The sequence below is a fragment of the Canis lupus genome, chromosome 29 (assembly GCF_048164855.1).
Source record: "Canis lupus baileyi chromosome 29, mCanLup2.hap1, whole genome shotgun sequence".
Lineage (NCBI taxonomy): Eukaryota > Metazoa > Chordata > Mammalia > Carnivora > Canidae > Canis > Canis lupus.
This window is the reverse complement of record NC_132866.1, coordinates 46050778-46071642: the sequence shown is the minus strand read 5'-3', so window position 1 is coordinate 46071642 and position 20865 is coordinate 46050778.

The following is a 20865-nucleotide window of genomic DNA, read 5'->3' as shown; positions in this document are numbered from 1 at the left end:
GTAGAAGGAGCTGCTAACGTCCTCATGTTAGTGGCAGGGAAAGGTTGTGAGAAAAGCATGTGAAATCGTTGTGCCTGAACCCACGTGTATCTGAGTTGAATACAGCGATTACCAAAGTACTTCTTCATCAGAGTGTAGCTAGGTTCCCACTCGCATGTCCGAGTGGGTAGCAGACATCTGCCTCCCATGCATACCCACTTCTGAGAGTTGAGCTTATGGCCTGTAACCCTACCTCCTGCCTGCAGCTACCTTTCGCTTCCAAAAGGCCTAGGCTCGCTGCTTCACCGAAGTGTTGGGAGAGGTAACTGGAATCTCCCGGCACACAAGACTAGTGCCTCCAAGCTCAATCCAGCGATTTCCCAGTAATTCCTGGGGTAGACTGGTGCTACATACTAAGTTCCATATGTGAGAAGGTAGCTGAACGCCTTGTCCAAAATCATCTTACTGCTGAGAGTTGAGCTCACCCTCAGTCCCTCACAGTTCCACACTGCCTGCAGAGTGAGTTTCCCACGTCTTCACCAGAGACTTTTGCCAGAGGCCTCTGAGACGCAAGTTAACAATGCAGACCTGGACAGTATCTCCAGGTGCCGAAAGTGGCAATCTGGGAACCTCCTTACTCAGAATACTGCTACCTTCACACTGTCATAAGAATGCAGCTAGTTGGGGATCCCTGGGTGGCGCAGCGGTTTGGCGCCTGCCTTTGGCCCAAGGCGCGATCCTGGAGACCCGGGATCGAATCCCACATCGGGCTCCCGGTGCATGGAGCCTGCTTCTCCCTCTGCCTGTGTCTCTGCCTCTCTCTCTCTCACTGTGTGCCTATCATAAATAAATTAAAAAAAAAAATTAAAAAAAAAAAAAAAAAAAGAATGCAGCTAGTTGAGAGCTGGCTTCTAGGCATGCTTCCCTGTGAGAGCTGAGGACAGTGCAGAACCCTCCCGCATCCTGCCTGACTGTAGACGTACCTGCTAACCTCCTTATGTTAGTGGCCGGGATAGGTTGTGGGAAAAGCATGTGTAAGCATTGGGCCTGAACTCCCGTGTATCTGAGTTGAATACAGCGATTTCCAACATCCTTCTTCAATAGGAGTGTAGCTAGGTTTCAACTCCCATGTCCGAGTGGGTAGCAGACATCTGCCTCCCATGCATACACACTTCTGAGAGTTGAGCTCATGGCCTGTAACGCTACATCCTGCCTGCCGCTACCTTTCGCTTCCAAAAGGCCTAGGCTCGCTGCTTGACGCAAGTGTTGGGAGAGGTAACTGGAATCTCCCGGCACACAAGACGAGTGCCTCCAAGCTCAATCAAGCGATTTCCTAGTAATTCCTGGGGTAGACTGGTGCTACATACTAAGTTCCATACGTGAGTAGGTAGTTGAACGCCTTGACCAAAAACATCTATCTTCTGAGAGTTGAGCTAACCCTCAGTCCCTCACAGTTCCACACTGTCTGCAGAGTGAGTTTCGCACGTCTTCACCAGAGACGTTTGCCAGAGGCTTCTGAAACGCAAGTTAACAATGCAGACCTGGAGGGTATCTCCAGGTGCAGTAGAGTGGTAATCTGGGAACCTCCTGTCTCAGAATACTGCTACCTTCACCCTGCCATAAGAATGCAGCTAGTTGACAGCTGGCTTCAAGGCATGCTTCCCTGTGAGAGCTAAGGACAGGGCACAACCCTCCCGCATCCTGCTTGACTGTAGAAGGAGCTGCTAACGTCCTCATGTTAGTGGCAGGGAAAGGTTGTGAGAAAAGCATGTGGAATCGTTGTGCCTGAACCCACGTGTATCTGAGTTGAATACTGCGATTTCCAAAGTCCTTCTTCATCAGAGTGTAGCTAGGTTCCCACTCGCATGTCCGAGTGGGTAGCAGACATCTGCCCCCATGCATACCCACTTCTGAGAGTTGAGCTTATGGCCTGTAACCCTACCTCCTGCCTGCAGCTACCTTTCGCTTCCAAAAGGCCTAGGCTCGCTGCTTCACCGAAGTGTTGGGAGAGGTAACTGGAATCTGCCGGCACACAAGACTAGTGCCTCCAAGCTCAATCCAGCGATTTCCCAGTAATTCCTGGGGTAGACTGGTGCTACATACTAACTTCCATATGTGAGAAGGTAGCTGAACGCCTTGTCCAAAATCATCTTACTTCTGAGAGTTGAGCTGACCCTCAGTCCCTCACAGTTCCACACTGCCTGCAGAGTGAGTTTCGCACATCTTCACCAGAGACGTTTGCCAGAGGCTATGATACGCAAGTTAACAATGCAGACCTGGAGGGTAACTCCAGGTGCAGTAAAGTGGTAATCTGGGAACCTCCTGTCTCAGAATACTGCTACCTTCACCCTGCCATAAGAATGCAGCTAGTTGACAGGTGGCTTCAAGGCATGCTTCCCTGTGAGAGCTAAGGACAGGGCACAACCCTCCCGCATCCTGCTTGACTGTAGAAGGAGCTGCTAACGTCCTCATGTTAGTGGCAGGGAAGGGTTGTGAGAAAAGCATGTGGAATCGTTGTCCCTGAACCCACGTGTATCTGAGTTGAATACAGCGATTTCCAAAGTCCTTCTTCATCAGAGTGTAGCTAGGTTCCCACTCGCATGTCCGAGTGGGGAGCAGACATCTGCCTCCTATGCATACCCACTTCTGAGAGTTGAGCTTATGGCCTGTAACCCTACCTCCTGCCTGCAGCTACATTTCGCTTCCAAAAGGCCAAGGCTCGCTGCTTCACCGAAGTGTTGGGAGAGGTAACTGGAATATCCCGGCACACAAGACTAGTGCCTCCAGGCTCAATCCAGCGATTTCCCAGTAATTCCTGGGGTAGACTGGTGCTACATACTAAGTTCCATATGTGAGAAGGTAGCTGAACGCCTTGTCCAAAATCATCTTACTGCTGAGAGTTGAGCTCACCCTCAGTCCCTCACAGTTCCACACTGCCTGCAGAGTGAGTTTCGCACGTCTTCACCAGAGACTTTTGCCAGAGGCCTCTGAGACGCAAGTTAACAATGCAGACCTGGAGGGTATCTCCAGGTGCAGTAGAGTGGTAATCTGGGAACCTCCTGTCTCACAATACTGCTACCTTCACCCTGCCATAAGAATGCAGCTAGTTGACAGCTGGCTTCAAGGCATGCTTCCCTGTGAGAGCTAAGGACAGGGCACAACCCTCCCGCATCTTGCTTGACTGTAGAAGGAGCTGCTAACGTCCTCATGTTAGTGGCAGGGAAAGGTTGTGAGAAAAGCATGTGGAATCGTTGTGCCTGAACCCACGTGTATCTGAGTTGAATACAGCGATTTCCAAAGTCCTTCTTCATCAGAGTGTAGCTACGTTCCCACTCGCATGTCCGAGTGGGTAGCAGACATCTGCCTCCCATGCATACCCACTTCTGAGAGTTGAGCTTATGGCCTGTAACCCTACCTCCTGCCTGCAGCTACCTTTCGCTTCCAAAAGGCCTAGGCTCGCTGCTTCACCGAAGTGTTGGGAGAGGTAACTGGAATCTGCCGGCACACAAGACTAGTGCCTCCAAGCTCAATCCAGCGATTTCCCAGTAATTCCTGGGGTAGACTGGTGTTACATACTAAGTTCCACATGTGAGAAGGTAGCTGAACGCCTTGTCCAAAATCATCTTACTGCTGAGAGTTGAGCTCACCCTCAGTCCCTCACAGTTCCACACTGCCTGCAGAGTGAGTTTCGCACGTCTTCACCAGAGACTTTTGCCAGAGGCCTCTGAGAGGCAAGTTAACAATGCAGACCTGGAGGGTATCTCCAGGTGCCGGAGAGTGGCAATCTAAGAACCTCCTTACTCAGAATACTGCTACCTTCACACTGTCATAAGAATGCAGCTAGTTGAGAGCTGGCTTCTAGGCATGCTTCCTTGTGAGCTGAGGACAGGGCAGAACCCTCCCGCATCCTGCCTGACTATAGACGTACCTGCTAAACTCCTTATGTTAGTGGCTGGGATAGGTTGTGGGAAAAGCATGTGTAAGCATTTGGCCTGAACTCCCGTGTATCTGAGTTGAATACAGCGATTTCCAACATCCTTCTTCAATAGGAGTGTAGCTAGGTTCCAACTCCCATGTCCGAGTGGGTAGCAGACATCTGCCTCCCATGCATACCCACTTCTGAGAGTTGAGCTTATGGCCTGTAACCCTACCTCCTCCCTGCAGCTACCTTTCGCTTCCAAAAGGCCTAGGCTCGCTGCTTCACCGAAGTGTTGGGAGAGGTAACTGGAATCTGCCGGCACACAAGACTAGTGCCTCCAAGCTCAATCCAGCGATTTCCCAGTAATTCCTGGGGTAGACTGGTGCTACATACTAAGTTCCATATGTGAGAAGGTAGCTGAACGCCTTGTCCAAAATCATCTTACTGCTGAGAGTTGAGCTCACCCTCAGTCCCTCACAGTTCCACACTGCCTGCAGAGTGAGTTTCGCACATCTTCACCAGAGACGTTTGCCAGAGGCTATGAGACGCAAGTTAACAATGCAGACCTGGAGGGTATCTCCAGGTGCAGTAGAGTGGTAATCTGGGAACCTCCTGTCTCAGAATACTGCTACCTTCACCCTGCCATAAGAATGCAGCTAGTTGACAGGTGGCTTCAAGGCATGCTTCCCTGTGAGAGCTAAGGACAGGGCACCACCCTCCCGCATCCTGCTTGACTGTAGAAGGAGCTGCTAACGTCCTCATGTTAGTGGCAGGGAAAGGTTGTGAGAAAAGCATGTGGAATCGTTGTGCCTGAACCCACGTGTATCTGAGTTGAATACAGCGATTTCCAAAGTCCTTCTTCATCAGAGTGTAGCTAGGTTCCCACTCGCATGTCCGAGTGGGTAGCATACATCTGCTTCCCATGCATACCCACTTCTGAGAGTTGAGCTTATGGCCTGTAACCCTACCTCCTGCCTGCAGCTACCTTTCGCTTCCAAAAGGCCTAGGCTCGCTGCTTCACCGAAATGTTGGGAGAGGTAACTGGAATCTGCCGGCACACAAGACTAGTGCCTCCAAGCTCAATCCAGCGATTTCCCTGTAATTCCTGGGGTAGACTGGTGCTACATACTAAGTTCCATATGTGAGAAGGTAGCTGAACGCCTTGTCCAAAATCATCTTCCTGCTGAGAGTTGAGCTAACCCTCAGTCCCTCACAGTTCCACACTGCCTGCAGAGTGAGTTTCCCACGTCTTCACCAGAGACTTTTGCCAGAGGCCTCTGAGACGCAAGTTAACAATGCAGACCTGGAGGGTATCTCCAGGTGCCGGAGAGTAGCAATCTGGGAACCTCCTTACTCAGAATACTGCTACCTTCACACTGTCATAAGAATGCAGCTAGTTGAGAGCTGGCTTCTAGGCATGCTTCCTTGTGAGAGATGAGGACAGGGCAGAACCCTCCCGCATCCTGCCTGACTGTAGACGTACTTGCTAACCTCCTTATGTTAGTGGCTGGGATAGGTTGTGTGAAAAGCATGTGTAAGCATTGGGCCTGAACTCCCGTGTATCTGAGTTGAGTACAGCGATTTCCAACATCCTTCTTCAATAGGAGTGTAGCTAGGTTCCAAGGTTCCAACTCCCATGTCCGAGTGGGTAGCAGACATCTGCCTCCCATGCATACACACTTCTGAGAGTTGAGGTCATGGCCTGTAACCCTACATCCTGCCTGCCGCTACCTTTCGCTTCCAAAAGGCCTAGGCTCGCTGCTTGACGCAAGTGTTGGGAGAGGTAACTGGAATCTCCCGGCACACAAGACGAGTGCCTCCAAGCTCAATCAAGCGATTTCCTAGTAATTCCTGGGGTAGACTGGTGCTACATACTAAGTTCCATACGTGAGTAGGTAGTTGAACGCCTTGACCAAAAACATCTTACTTCTGAGAGTTGAGCTCACCCTCAGTCCCTCACAGTTCCACACTGCCTGCAGAGTGAGTTTCACACGTCTTCACCAGAGACGTTTGCAAGAGGCTTCTGAGACGCAAGTTAACAATGCAGACCTGGAGGGTATTTCCAGGTGCAGTAGAGTGGTAATCTGGGAACCTCCAGTCTCAGAATACTGCTACCTTCACCCTGCCATAAGAATGCAGCTAGTTGACAGCTGGCTTCAAGGCATGCTTCCCTGTGAGAGCTAAGGACAGGGCACAACCCTCCCGCATCATGCTTGACAGTAGAAGGAGCTGCTAAGGTCCTCATGTTAGTGGCAGGGAAAGGTTGTGAGAAAAGCATGTGGAATCATTGTACCTGAACCCACGTGTATCTGAGTTGAATACAGCGATTTCCAAAGTCCTTCTTCATCAGAGTGTAGCTAGGTTCCCACTCGCATGTCCGAGTGGGTAGCAGACATCTGCCTCCCATGCATACCCACTTCTGAGAGTTGAGCTTATGGCCTGTAACCCTACCTCCTGCCTGCAGCCACCTTTCGTTTCCAAAAGGCCTAGGCTCGCTGCTTCACCGAAGTGTTGGGAGAGGTAACTGGAATCTCCCGGCACAGAAGACTAGTGCCTCCAAGCTCAATACAGCGATTTCCCAGTAATTCCTGGGGTAGACTGGTGTTACATACTAAGTTCCATATGTGAGAAGGTAGCTGAACGCCTTGTCCAAAATCATCTTACTTCTGATAGTTGAGCTCACCCTCAGTCCCTCACAGTTCCACACTGCCTGCAGAGTGAGTTTCGCACATCTTCACCAGAGACGTTTGCCAGAGGCTATGAGACGCAAGTTAACAATGCAGACCTGGAGGGTATCTCCAGGTGCAGTAGAGTGGTAATCTGGGAACCTCCTGTCTCAGAATACTGCTACCTTCACCCTGCCATAAGAATGCAGCTAGTTGACAGCTGGCTTCAAGGCATGCTTCCCTGTGAGAGCTAAGGACAGGGCACAACCCTCCCGCATCCTGCTTGACTGTAGAAGGAGCTGCTAACGTCCTCATGTTCGTGGCAGGGAAAGGTTGTGAGAAAAGCATGTGGAATCGTTGTGCCTGAACCCACGTGTATCTGAGTTGAATACAGCGATTTCCAAAGTCCTTCTTCATCAGAGTGTAGCTAGGTTCCCACTCGCATGTCCGAGTGGGTAGCAGACATCTGCTTCCCATGCATACCCACTTCTGAGAGTTGAGCTTATGGCCTGTAACCCTACCTCCTGCCTGCAGCTACCTTTCGCTTCCAAAAGGCCTAGGCTCGCTGCTTCACCGAAGTGTTGGGAGAGGTAACTGGAATCTCCCGGCACTCAAGACTAGTGCCTCCAAGCTCAATCCAGCGATTTCCCAGTAATTCCTGGGGTAGACTGGTGCTACATACTAAGTTCCATATGTGAGAAGGTAGCTGAACTCCTTGTCCAAAATCATCTTACTGCTGAGAGTTGAGCTCACCCTCAGTCCCTCACAGTTCCACACCGCCTGCAGAGTGAGTTTCCCACGTCTTCACCAGAGACTTTTGCCAGAGGCCTCTGAGACGCAAGTTAACAATGCAGACCTGGACAGTATCTCCAGGTGCCGAAATTGGCAATTTGGGAACCTCCTTACTCAGAATACTGCTACCTTCACACTGTCAGAAGAATGCAGCTAGTTGAGAGCTGGCTTCTAGGCATGCTTCCCTGTGAGAGCTGAGGACAGGGCAGAACCCTCCCGCATCCTGCCTGACTGTAGACGTACCTGCTAAACTCCTTATGTTAGTGGCCGGGATAGGTTGTGGGAAAAGCATGTGTAAGCATTGGGCCTATACTCCCGTGTATCTGAGTTGAATACAGCGATTTCCAACATCCTTCTTCAATAGGAGTGTAGCTAGGTTCCAACTCCCATGTCCGAGTGGGTAGCAGACATCTGCCTCCCATGCATACACACTTCTGAGAGTTGAGCTCATGGCCTGTAACCTTACATCCTGCCTGCCGCTACCTTTCGCTTCCAAAAGGCCTAGGCTCGCTGCTTGACGCAAGTGTTGGGAGAGGTAACTGGAATCTCCCGGCACAGAAGACGAGTGCCTCCAAGCTCAATCAAGCGATTTCCTAGTAATTCCTGGGGTAGACTGGTGTTACATACTAAGTTCCATACGTGAGTAGGTAGTTGAACGCCTTGACCAAAAACATCTTACTTCTGAGAGTTGAGCTCACCCACAGTCCCTCACAGTTCCACACTGTCTGCAGAGTGAGTTTCGCACGTCTTCACCAGAGACGTTTGCCAGAGGCTTCTGAGACGCAAGTTAACAATGCAGACCTGGAGGGTATCTCCAGGTGCAGTAGAGTGGTAATCTGGGAACCTCCTGTCTCAGAATACTGCTACCTTCACCCTGCCATAAGAATGCAGCTAGTTGACAGCTGGCTTCAAGGCATGCTTCCCTGTGAGAGCTAAGGAAAGGGCACAACCCTCCCGCATCCTGCTTGACTGTAGAAGGAGCTGCTAACGTCCTCATGTTAGTGGCAGGGAAAGGTTGTGAGAAAAGCATGTGGAATTGTTGTGCCTGAACCCACGTGTATCTGAGTTGAATACAGCGATTTCCAAAGTACTTCTTCATCAGAGTGTAGCTAGGTTGCCACTCGCATGTCCGAGTGGGTAGCAGACATCTGCCTCCCATGCATACCCACTTCTGAGAGTTGAGCTTATGGCCTGTAACCCTACCTCCTGCCTGCAGCTACCTTTCGCTTCCAAAAGGCCTAGGCTCGCTGCTTCACCGAAGTGTTGGGAGAGGTAACTGGAATCTCCCGGCACACAAGACTAGTGCCTCCAAGCTCAATCCAGCGATTTCCCAGTAATTCCTGGGGTAGACTGGTGCTACATACTAAGTTCCATATGTGAGAAGTTAGGTGAACTCCTTGTCCAAAATCATCTTACTGCTGAGAGTTGAGCTCACCCTCAGTCCCTCACAGTTCCACACCGCCTGCAGAGTGAGTTTCCCACGTATTCACCAGAGACTTTTGCCAGAGGCCTCTGAGACGCAAGTTAACAATGCAGACCTGGACGGTATCTCCAGGTGCCGAAATTGGCATTTGGGAACCTCCTTACTCAGAATACTGCTACCTTCACACTGTCATAAGAATGCAGCTAGTTGAGAGCTGGCTTCTAGGCATGCTTCCCTGTGAGAGCTGAGGACAGGGCAGAACCCTCCCGCATCCTGCCTGACTGTAGACGTACCTGCTAACCTCCTTATGTTAGTGGCCGGGATAGGTTGTGGGAAAAGCATGTGTAAGCATTGGGCCTGAACTCCCGTGTATCTGAGATGAATACAGCGATTTCCAACATCCTTCTTCAATAGGAGTGTAGCTAGGTTCCAACTCCCATGTGCGAGTGGGTAGCAGACATCTGCCTCCCATGCATACACACTTCTGAGAGTTGAGCTCATGGCCTGTAACCCTACATCCTGCCTGCCGCTACCTTACGCTTCCAAAAGGCCTAGGCTCGCTGCTTGACGCAAGTGTTGGGAGAGGTAACTGGAATCTCCCGGCACACAAGACGAGTGCCTCCAAGCTCAATCAAGCGATTTCCTAGTAATTCCTGGGGTAGACTGGTGCTACATACTAAGTTCCATACGTGAGTAGGTAGTTGAACGCCTTGACCAAAAACATCTAACTTCTGAGAGTTGAGCTAACCCTCAGTCCCTCACAGTTCCACACTGTCTGCAGAGTGAGTTTCGCACGTCTTCACCAGAGACGTTTGCCAGAGGCTTCTGAAACGCAAGTTAACAATGCAGACCTGGAGGGTATCTCCAGGTGCAGTAGAGTGGTAATCTGGGAACCTCCTGTCTCAGAATACTGCTACCTTCACCCTGCCATAAGAATGCAGCTAGTTGACAGCTGGCTTCAAGGCATGCTTCCCTGTGAGAGCTAAGGACAGGGCACAACCCTCCCGCATCCTGCTTGACTGTAGAAGGAGCTGCTAACGTCCTCATGTTAGTGGCAGGGAAAGGTTGTGAGAAAAGCATGTGGAATCGTTGTGCCTGAACCCACGTGTATCTGAGTTGAATACTGCGATTTCCAAAGTCCTTCTTCATCAGAGTGTAGCTAGGTTCCCACTCGCATGTCCGAGTGGGTAGCAGACATCTGCCCCCATGCATACCCACTTCTGAGAGTTGAGCTTATGGCCTGTAACCCTACCTCCTGCCTGCAGCTACCTTTCGCTTCCAAAAGGCCTAGGCTCGCTGCTTCACCGAAGTGTTGGGAGAGGTAACTGGAATCTGCCGGCACACAAGACTAGTGCCTCCAAGCTCAATCCAGCGATTTCCCAGTAATTCCTGGGGTAGACTGGTGCTACATACTAACTTCCATATGTGAGAAGGTAGCTGAACGCCTTGTCCAAAATCATCTTACTTCTGAGAGTTGAGCTGACCCTCAGTCCCTCACAGTTCCACACTGCCTGCAGAGTGAGTTTCGCACATCTTCACCAGAGACGTTTGCCAGAGGCTATGATACGCAAGTTAACAATGCAGACCTGGAGGGTATCTCCAGGTGCAGTAAAGTGGTAATCTGGGAACCTCCTGTCTCAGAATACTGCTACCTTCACCCTGCCATAAGAATGCAGCTAGTTGACAGCTGGCTTCAAGGCATGCTTCCCTGTGAGAGCTAAGGACAGGGCACAACCCTCCCGCATCCTGCTTGACTGTAGAAGGAGCTGCTAACGTCCTCATGTTAGTGGCAGGGAAAGGTTGTGAGAAAAGCATGTGGAATCGTTGTGCCTGAACCCACGTGTATCTGAGTTGAATACAGCGATTACCAAAGTACTTCTTCATCAGAGTGTAGCTAGGTTCCCACTCGCATGTCCGAGTGGGTAGCAGACATCTGCCTCCCATGCATACCCACTTCTGAGAGTTGAGCTTATGGCCTGTAACCCTACCTCCTGCCTGCAGCTACCTTTCGCTTCCAAAAGGCCTAGGCTCGCTGCTTCACCGAAGTGTTGGGAGAGGTAACTGGAATCTCCCGGCACACAAGACTAGTGCCTCCAAGCTCAATCCAGCGATTTCCCAGTAATTCCTGGGGTAGATTGGTGCTACATACTAAGTTCCATATGTGAGAAGGTAGCTGAACGCCTTGTCCAAAATCATCTTACTGCTGAGAGTTGAGCTCACCCTCAGTCCCTCACAGTTCCACACTGCCTGCAGAGTGAGTTTCCCACGTCTTCACCAGAGACTTTTGCCAGAGGCCTCTGAGACGCAAGTTAACAATGCAGACCTGGACAGTATCTCCAGGTGCCGAAAGTGGCAATCTGGGAACCTCCTTACTCAGAATACTGCTACCTTCACACTGTCATAAGAATGCAGCTAGTTGGGGATCCCTGGGTGGCGCAGCGGTTTGGCGCCTGCCTTTGGCCCAAGGCGCGATCCTGGAGACCCGGGATCGAATCCCACATCGGGCTCCCGGTGCATGGAGCCTGCTTCTCCCTCTGCCTGTGTCTCTGCCTCTCTCTCTCTCACTGTGTGCCTATCATAAATAAATTAAAAAAAAAAATTAAAAAAAAAAAAAAGAAAAGAATGCAGCTAGTTGAGAGCTGGCTTCTAGGCATGCTTCCCTGTGAGAGCTGAGGACAGGGCAGAACCCTCCCGCATCCTGCCTGACTGTAGACGTACCTGCTAACCTCCTTATGTTAGTGGCCGGGATAGGTTGTGGGAAAAGCATGTGTAAGCATTGGGCCTGAACTCCCGTGTATCTGAGTTGAATACAGCGATTTCCAACATCCTTCTTCAATAGGAGTGTAGCTAGGTTTCAACTCCCATGTCCGAGTGGGTAGCAGACATCTGCCTCCCATGCATACACACTTCTGAGAGTTGAGCTCATGGCCTGTAACCCTACATCCTGCCTGCCGCTACCTTTCGCTTCCAAAAGGCCTAGGCTCGCTGCTTGACGCAAGTGTTGGGAGAGGTAACTGGAATCTCCCGGCACACAAGACGAGTGCCTCCAAGCTCAATCAAGCGATTTCCTAGTAATTCCTGGGGTAGACTGGTGCTACATACTAAGTTCCATACGTGAGTAGGTAGTTGAACGCCTTGACCAAAAACATCTTACTTCTGAGAGTTGAGCTCACCCTCAGTCCCTCACAGTTCCACACTGCCTGCAGAGTGAGTTTCACACGTCTTCACCAGAGACGTTTGCAAGAGGCTTCTGAGACGCAAGTTAACAATGCAGACCTGGAGGGTATTTCCAGGTGCAGTAGAGTGGTAATCTGGGAACCTCCAGTCTCAGAATACTGCTACCTTCACCCTGCCATAAGAATGCAGCTAGTTGACAGCTGGCTTCAAGGCATGCTTCCCTGTGAGAGCTAAGGACAGGGCACAACCCTCCCGCATCATGCTTGACAGTAGAAGGAGCTGCTAAGGTCCTCATGTTAGTGGCAGGGAAAGGTTGTGAGAAAAGCATGTGGAATCATTGTACCTGAACCCACGTGTATCTGAGTTGAATACAGCGATTTCCAAAGTCCTTCTTCATCAGAGTGTAGCTAGGTTCCCACTCGCATGTCCGAGTGGGTAGCAGACATCTGCCTCCCATGCATACCCACTTCTGAGAGTTGAGCTTATGGCCTGTAACCCTACCTCCTGCCTGCAGCTACCTTTCGTTTCCAAAAGGCCTAGGCTCGCTGCTTCACCGAAGTGTTGGGAGAGGTAACTGGAATCTCCCGGCACAGAAGACTAGTGCCTCCAAGCTCAATACAGCGATTTCCCAGTAATTCCTGGGGTAGACTGGTGTTACATACTAAGTTCCATATGTGAGAAGGTAGCTGAACGCCTTGTCCAAAATCATCTTACTTCTGATAGTTGAGCTCACCCTCAGTCCCTCACAGTTCCACACTGCCTGCAGAGTGAGTTTCGCACATCTTCACCAGAGACGTTTGCCAGAGGCTATGAGACGCAAGTTAACAATGCAGACCTGGAGGGTATCTCCAGGTGCAGTAGAGTGGTAATCTGGGAACCTCCTGTCTCAGAATACTGCTACCTTCACCCTGCCATAAGAATGCAGCTAGTTGACAGCTGGCTTCAAGGCATGCTTCCCTGTGAGAGCTAAGGACAGGGCACAACCCTCCCGCATCCTGCTTGACTGTAGAAGGAGCTGCTAACGTCCTCATGTTCGTGGCAGGGAAAGGTTGTGAGAAAAGCATGTGGAATCGTTGTGCCTGAACCCACGTGTATCTGAGTTGAATACAGCGATTTCCAAAGTCCTTCTTCATCAGAGTGTAGCTAGGTTCCCACTCGCATGTCCGAGTGGGTAGCAGACATCTGCTTCCCATGCATACCCACTTCTGAGAGTTGAGCTTATGGCCTGTAACCCTACCTCCTGCCTGCAGCTACCTTTCGCTTCCAAAAGGCCTAGGCTCGCTGCTTCACCGAAGTGTTGGGAGAGGTAACTGGAATCTCCCGGCACTCAAGACTAGTGCCTCCAAGCTCAATCCAGCGATTTCCCAGTAATTCCTGGGGTAGACTGGTGCTACATACTAAGTTCCATATGTGAGAAGGTAGCTGAACTCCTTGTCCAAAATCATCTTACTGCTGAGAGTTGAGCTCACCCTCAGTCCCTCACAGTTCCACACCGCCTGCAGAGTGAGTTTCCCACGTCTTCACCAGAGACTTTTGCCAGAGGCCTCTGAGACGCAAGTTAACAATGCAGACCTGGACAGTATCTCCAGGTGCCGAAATTGGCAATTTGGGAACCTCCTTACTCAGAATACTGCTACCTTCACACTGTCAGAAGAATGCAGCTAGTTGAGAGCTGGCTTCTAGGCATGCTTCCCTGTGAGAGCTGAGGACAGGGCAGAACCCTCCCGCATCCTGCCTGACTGTAGACGTACCTGCTAAACTCCTTATGTTAGTGGCCGGGATAGGTTGTGGGAAAAGCATGTGTAAGCATTGGGCCTATACTCCCGTGTATCTGAGTTGAATACAGCGATTTCCAACATCCTTCTTCAATAGGAGTGTAGCTAGGTTCCAACTCCCATGTCCGAGTGGGTAGCAGACATCTGCCTCCCATGCATACACACTTCTGAGAGTTGAGCTCATGGCCTGTAACCTTACATCCTGCCTGCCGCTACCTTTCGCTTCCAAAAGGCCTAGGCTCGCTGCTTGACGCAAGTGTTGGGAGAGGTAACTGGAATCTCCCGGCACAGAAGACGAGTGCCTCCAAGCTCAATCAAGCGATTTCCTAGTAATTCCTGGGGTAGACTGGTGTTACATACTAAGTTCCATACGTGAGTAGGTAGTTGAACGCCTTGACCAAAAACATCTTACTTCTGAGAGTTGAGCTGACCCTCAGTCCCTCACAGTTCCACACTGCCTGCAGAGTGAGTTTCGCACATCTTCACCAGAGACGTTTGCCAGAGGCTATGATACGCAAGTTAACAATGCAGACCTGGAGGGTATCTCCAGGTGCAGTAAAGTGGTAATCTGGGAACCTCCTGTCTCAGAATACTGCTACCTTCACCCTGCCATAAGAATGCAGCTAGTTGACAGCTGGCTTCAAGGCATGCTTCCCTGTGAGAGCTAAGGACAGGGCACAACCCTCCCGCATCCTGCTTGACTGTAGAAGGAGCTGCTAACGTCCTCATGTTAGTGGCAGGGAAAGGTTGTGAGAAAAGCATGTGGAATCGTTGTGCCTGAACCCACGTGTATCTGAGTTGAATACAGCGATTACCAAAGTACTTCTTCATCAGAGTGTAGCTAGGTTCCCACTCGCATGTCCGAGTGGGTAGCAGACATCTGCCTCCCATGCATACCCACTTCTGAGAGTTGAGCTTATGGCCTGTAACCCTACCTCCTGCCTGCAGCTACCTTTCGCTTCCAAAAGGCCTAGGCTCGCTGCTTCACCGAAGTGTTGGGAGAGGTAACTGGAATCTCCCGGCACACAAGACTAGTGCCTCCAAGCTCAATCCAGCGATTTCCCAGTAATTCCTGGGGTAGACTGGTGCTACATACTAAGTTCCATATGTGAGAAGGTAGCTGAACGCCTTGTCCAAAATCATCTTACTGCTGAGAGTTGAGCTCACCCTCAGTCCCTCACAGTTCCACACTGCCTGCAGAGTGAGTTTCCCACGTCTTCACCAGAGACTTTTGCCAGAGGCCTCTGAGACGCAAGTTAACAATGCAGACCTGGACAGTATCTCCAGGTGCCGAAAGTGGCAATCTGGGAACCTCCTTACTCAGAATACTGCTACCTTCACACTGTCATAAGAATGCAGCTAGTTGGGGATCCCTGGGTGGCGCAGCGGTTTGGCGCCTGCCTTTGGCCCAAGGCGCGATCCTGGAGACCCGGGATCGAATCCCACATCGGGCTCCCGGTGCATGGAGCCTGCTTCTCCCTCTGCCTGTGTCTCTGCCTCTCTCTCTCTCACTGTGTGCCTATCATAAATAAATTAAAAAAAAAAATTAAAAAAAAAAAAAAAAAGAATGCAGCTAGTTGAGAGCTGGCTTCTAGGCATGCTTCCCTGTGAGAGCTGAGGACAGTGCAGAACCCTCCCGCATCCTGCCTGACTGTAGACGTACCTGCTAACCTCCTTATGTTAGTGGCCGGGATAGGTTGTGGGAAAAGCATGTGTAAGCATTGGGCTTGAACTCCCGTGTATCTGAGTTGAATACAGCGATTTCCAACATCCTTCTTCAATAGGAGTGTAGCTAGGTTTCAACTCCCATGTCCGAGTGGGTAGCAGACATCTGCCTCCCATGCATACACACTTCTGAGAGTTGAGCTCATGGCCTGTAACCCTACATCCTGCCTGCCGCTACCTTTCGCTTCCAAAAGGCCTAGGCTCGCTGCTTGACGCAAGTGTTGGGAGAGGTAACTGGAATCTCCCGGCACACAAGACGAGTGCCTCCAAGCTCAATCAAGCGATTTCCTAGTAATTCCTGGGGTAGACTGGTGCTACATACTAAGTTCCATACGTGAGTAGGTAGTTGAACGCCTTGACCAAAAACATCTATCTTCTGAGAGTTGAGCTAACCCTCAGTCCCTCACAGTTCCACACTGTCTGCAGAGTGAGTTTCGCACGTCTTCACCAGAGACGTTTGCCAGAGGCTTCTGAAACGCAAGTTAACAATGCAGACCTGGAGGGTATCTCCAGGTGCAGTAGAGTGGTAATCTGGGAACCTCCTGTCTCAGAATACTGCTACCTTCACCCTGCCATAAGAATGCAGCTAGTTGACAGCTGGCTTCAAGGCATGCTTCCCTGTGAGAGCTAAGGACAGGGCACAACCCTCCCGCATCCTGCTTGACTGTAGAAGGAGCTGCTAACGTCCTCATGTTAGTGGCAGGGAAAGGTTGTGAGAAAAGCATGTGGAATCGTTGTGCCTGAACCCACGTGTATCTGAGTTGAATACTGCGATTTCCAAAGTCCTTCTTCATCAGAGTGTAGCTAGGTTCCCACTCGCATGTCCGAGTGGGTAGCAGACATCTGCCCCCATGCATACCCACTTCTGAGAGTTGAGCTTATGGCCTGTAACCCTACCTCCTGCCTGCAGCTACCTTTCGCTTCCAAAAGGCCTAGGCTCGCTGCTTCACCGAAGTGTTGGGAGAGGTAACTGGAATCTGCCGGCACACAAGACTAGTGCCTCCAAGCTCAATCCAGCGATTTCCCAGTAATTCCTGGGGTAGACTGGTGCTACATACTAAGTTCCATATGTGAGAAGGTAGCTGAACGCCTTGTCCAAAATCATCTTACTTCTGAGAGTTGAGCTGACCCTCAGTCCCTCACAGTTCCACACTGCCTGCAGAGTGAGTTTCGCACATCTTCACCAGAGACGTTTGCCAGAGGCTATGATACGCAAGTTAACAATGCAGACCTGGAGGGTAACTCCAGGTGCAGTAAAGTGGTAATCTGGGAACCTCCTGTCTCAGAATACTGCTACCTTCACCCTGCCATAAGAATGCAGCTAGTTGACAGGTGGCTTCAAGGCATGCTTCCCTGTGAGAGCTAAGGACAGGGCACAACCCTCCCGCATCCTGCTTGACTGTAGAAGGAGCTGCTAACGTCCTCATGTTAGTGGCAGGGAAGGGTTGTGAGAAAAGCATGTGGAATCGTTGTCCCTGAACCCACGTGTATCTGAGTTGAATACAGCGATTTCCAAAGTCCTTCTTCATCAGAGTGTAGCTAGGTTCCCACTCGCATGTCCGAGTGGGGAGCAGACATCTGCCTCCTATGCATACCCACTTCTGAGAGTTGAGCTTATGGCCTGTAACCCTACCTCCTGCCTGCAGCTACATTTCGCTTCCAAAAGGCCAAGGCTCGCTGCTTCACCGAAGTGTTGGGAGAGGTAACTGGAATATCCCGGCACACAAGACTAGTGCCTCCAGGCTCAATCCAGCGATTTCCCAGTAATTCCTGGGGTAGACTGGTGCTACATACTAAGTTCCATATGTGAGAAGGTAGCTGAACGCCTTGTCCAAAATCATCTTACTGCTGAGAGTTGAGCTCACCCTCAGTCCCTCACAGTTCCACACTGCCTGCAGAGTGAGTTTCGCACGTCTTCACCAGAGACTTTTGCCAGAGGCCTCTGAGACGCAAGTTAACAATGCAGACCTGGAGGGTATCTCCAGGTGCAGTAGAGTGGTAATCTGGGAACCTCCTGTCTCACAATACTGCTACCTTCACCCTGCCATAAGAATGCAGCTAGTTGACAGCTGGCTTCAAGGCATGCTTCCCTGTGAGAGCTAAGGACAGGGCACAACCCTCCCGCATCTTGCTTGACTGTAGAAGGAGCTGCTAACGTCCTCATGTTAGTGGCAGGGAAAGGTTGTGAGAAAAGCATGTGGAATCGTTGTGCCTGAACCCACGTGTATCTGAGTTGAATACAGCGATTTCCAAAGTCCTTCTTCATCAGAGTGTAGCTACGTTCCCACTCGCATGTCCGAGTGGGTAGCAGACATCTGCCTCCCATGCATACCCACTTCTGAGAGTTGAGCTTATGGCCTGTAACCCTACCTCCTGCCTGCAGCTACCTTTCGCTTCCAAAAGGCCTAGGCTCGCTGCTTCACCGAAGTGTTGGGAGAGGTAACTGGAATCTGCCGGCACACAAGACTAGTGCCTCCAAGCTCAATCCAGCGATTTCCCAGTAATTCCTGGGGTAGACTGGTGTTACATACTAAGTTCCATATGTGAGAAGGTAGCTGAACGCCTTGTCCAAAATCATCTTACTGCTGAGAGTTGAGCTCACCCTCAGTCCCTCACAGTTCCACACTGCCTGCAGAGTGAGTTTCGCACGTCTTCACCAGAGACTTTTGCCAGAGGCCTCTGAGAGGCAAGTTAACAATGCAGACCTGGAGGGTATCTCCAGGTGCCGGAGAGTGGCAATCTAAGAACCTCCTTACTCAGAATACTGCTACCTTCACACTGTCATAAGAATGCAGCTAGTTGAGAGCTGGCTTCTAGGCATGCTTCCTTGTGAGCTGAGGACAGGGCAGAACCCTCCCGCATCCTGCCTGACTATAGACGTACCTGCTAAACTCCTTATGTTAGTGGCTGGGATAGGTTGTGGGAAAAGCATGTGTAAGCATTTGGCCTGAACTCCCGTGTATCTGAGTTGAATACAGCGATTTCCAACATCCTTCTTCAATAGGAGTGTAGCTAGGTTCCAACTCCCATGTCCGAGTGGGTAGCAGACATCTGCCTCCCATGCATACCCACTTCTGAGAGTTGAGCTTATGGCCTGTAACCCTACCTCCTGCCTGCAGCTACCTTTCGCTTCCAAAAGGCCTAGGCTCGCTGCTTCACCGAAGTGTTGGGAGAGGTAACTGGAATCTGCCGGCACACAAGACTAGTGCCTCCAAGCTCAATCCAGCGATTTCCCAGTAATTCCTGGGGTAGACTGGTGCTACATACTAAGTTCCATATGTGAGAAGGTAGCTGAACGCCTTGTCCAAAATCATCTTACTGCTGAGAGTTGAGCTCACCCTCAGTCCCTCACAGTTCCACACTGCCTGCAGAGTGAGTTTCGCACATCTTCACCAGAGACGTTTGCCAGAGGCTATGAGACGCAAGTCAACAATGCAGACCTGGAGGGTATCTCCAGGTGCAGTAGAGTGGTAATCTGGGAACCTCCTGTCTCAGAATACTGCTACCTTCACCCTGCCATAAGAATGCAGCTAGTTGACAGGTGGCTTCAAGGCATGCTTCCCTGTGAGAGCTAAGGACAGGGCACCACCCTCCCGCATCCTGCTTGACTGTAGAAGGAGCTGCTAACGTCCTCATGTTAGTGGCAGGGAAAGGTTGTGAGAAAAGCATGTGGAATCGTTGTGCCTGAACCCACGTGTATCTGAGTTGAATACAGCGATTTCCAAAGTCCTTCTTCATCAGAGTGTAGCTAGGTTCCCACTCGCATGTCCGAGTGGGTAGCATACATCTGCTTCCCATGCATACCCACTTCTGAGAGTTGAGCTTATGGCCTGTAACCCTACCTCCTGCCTGCAGCTACCTTTCGCTTCCAAAAGGCCTAGGCTCGCTGCTTCACCGAAGTGTTGGGAGAGGTAACTGGAATCTGCCGGCACACAAGACTAGTGCCTCCAAGCTCAATCCAGCGATTTCCCTGTAATTCCTGGGGTAGACTGGTGCTACATACTAAGTTCCATATGTGAGAAGGTAGCTGAACGCCTTGTCCAAAATCATCTTCCTGCTGAGAGTTGAGCTAACCCTCAGTCCCTCACAGTTCCACACTGCCTGCAGAGTGAGTTTCCCACGTCTTCACCAGAGACTTTTGCCAGAGGCCTCTGAGACGCAAGTTAACAATGCAGACCTGGAGGGTATCTCCAGGTGCCGGAGAGTAGCAATCTGGGAACCTCCTTACTCAGAATACTGCTACCTTCACACTGTCATAAGAATGCAGCTAGTTGAGAGCTGGCTTCTAGGCATGCTTCCTTGTGAGAGATGAGGACAGGGCAGAACCCTCCCGCATCCTGCCTGACTGTAGACGTACTTGCTAACCTCCTTATGTTAGTGGCTGGGATAGGTTGTGTGAAAAGCATGTGTAAGCATTGGGCCTGAACTCCCGTGTATCTGAGTTGAGTACAGCGATTTCCAACATCCTTCTTCAATAGGAGTGTAGCTAGGTTCCAAGGTTCCAACTCCCATGTCCGAGTGGGTAGCAGACATCTGCCTCCCATGCATACACACTTCTGAGAGTTGAGCTCATGGCCTGTAACCCTACATCCTGCCTGCCGCTACCTTTCGCTTCCAAAAGGCCTAGGCTCGCTGCTTGACGCAAGTGTTGGGAGAGGTAACTGGAATCTCCCGGCACACAAGACGAGTGCCTCCAAGCTCAATCAAGCGATTTCCTAGTAATTCCTGGGGTAGACTGGTGCTACATACTAAGTTCCATACGTGAGTAGGTAGTTGAACGCCTTGACCAAAAACATCTTACTTCTGAGAGTTGAGCTCACCCTCAGTCCCTCACAGTTCCACACTGCCTGCAGAGTGAGTTTCACACGTCTTCACCAGAGACGTTTGCAAGAGGCTTCTGAGACGCAAGTTAACAATGCAGACCTGGAGGGTATTTCCAGGTGCAGTAGAGTGGTAATCTGGGAACCTCCAGTCTCAGAATACTGCTACCTTCACCCTGCCATAAGAATGCAGCTAGTTGACAGCTGGCTTCAAGGCATGCTTCCCTGTGAGAGCTAAGGACAGGGCACAACCCTCCCGCATCATGCTTGACAGTAGAAGGAGCTGCTAAGGTCCTCATGTTAGTGGCAGGGAAAGGTTGTGAGAAAAGCATGTGGAATCATTGTACCTGAACCCACGTGTATCTGAGTTGAATACAGCGATTTCCAAAGTCCTTCTTCATCAGAGTGTAGCTAGGTTCCCACTCGCATGTCCGAGTGGGTAGCAGACATCTGCCTCCCATGCATACCCACTTCTGAGAGTTGAGCTTATGGCCTGTAACCCTACCTCCTGCCTGCAGCTACCTTTCGTTTCCAAAAGGCCTAGGCTCGCTGCTTCACCGAAGTGTTGGGAGAGGTAACTGGAATCTCC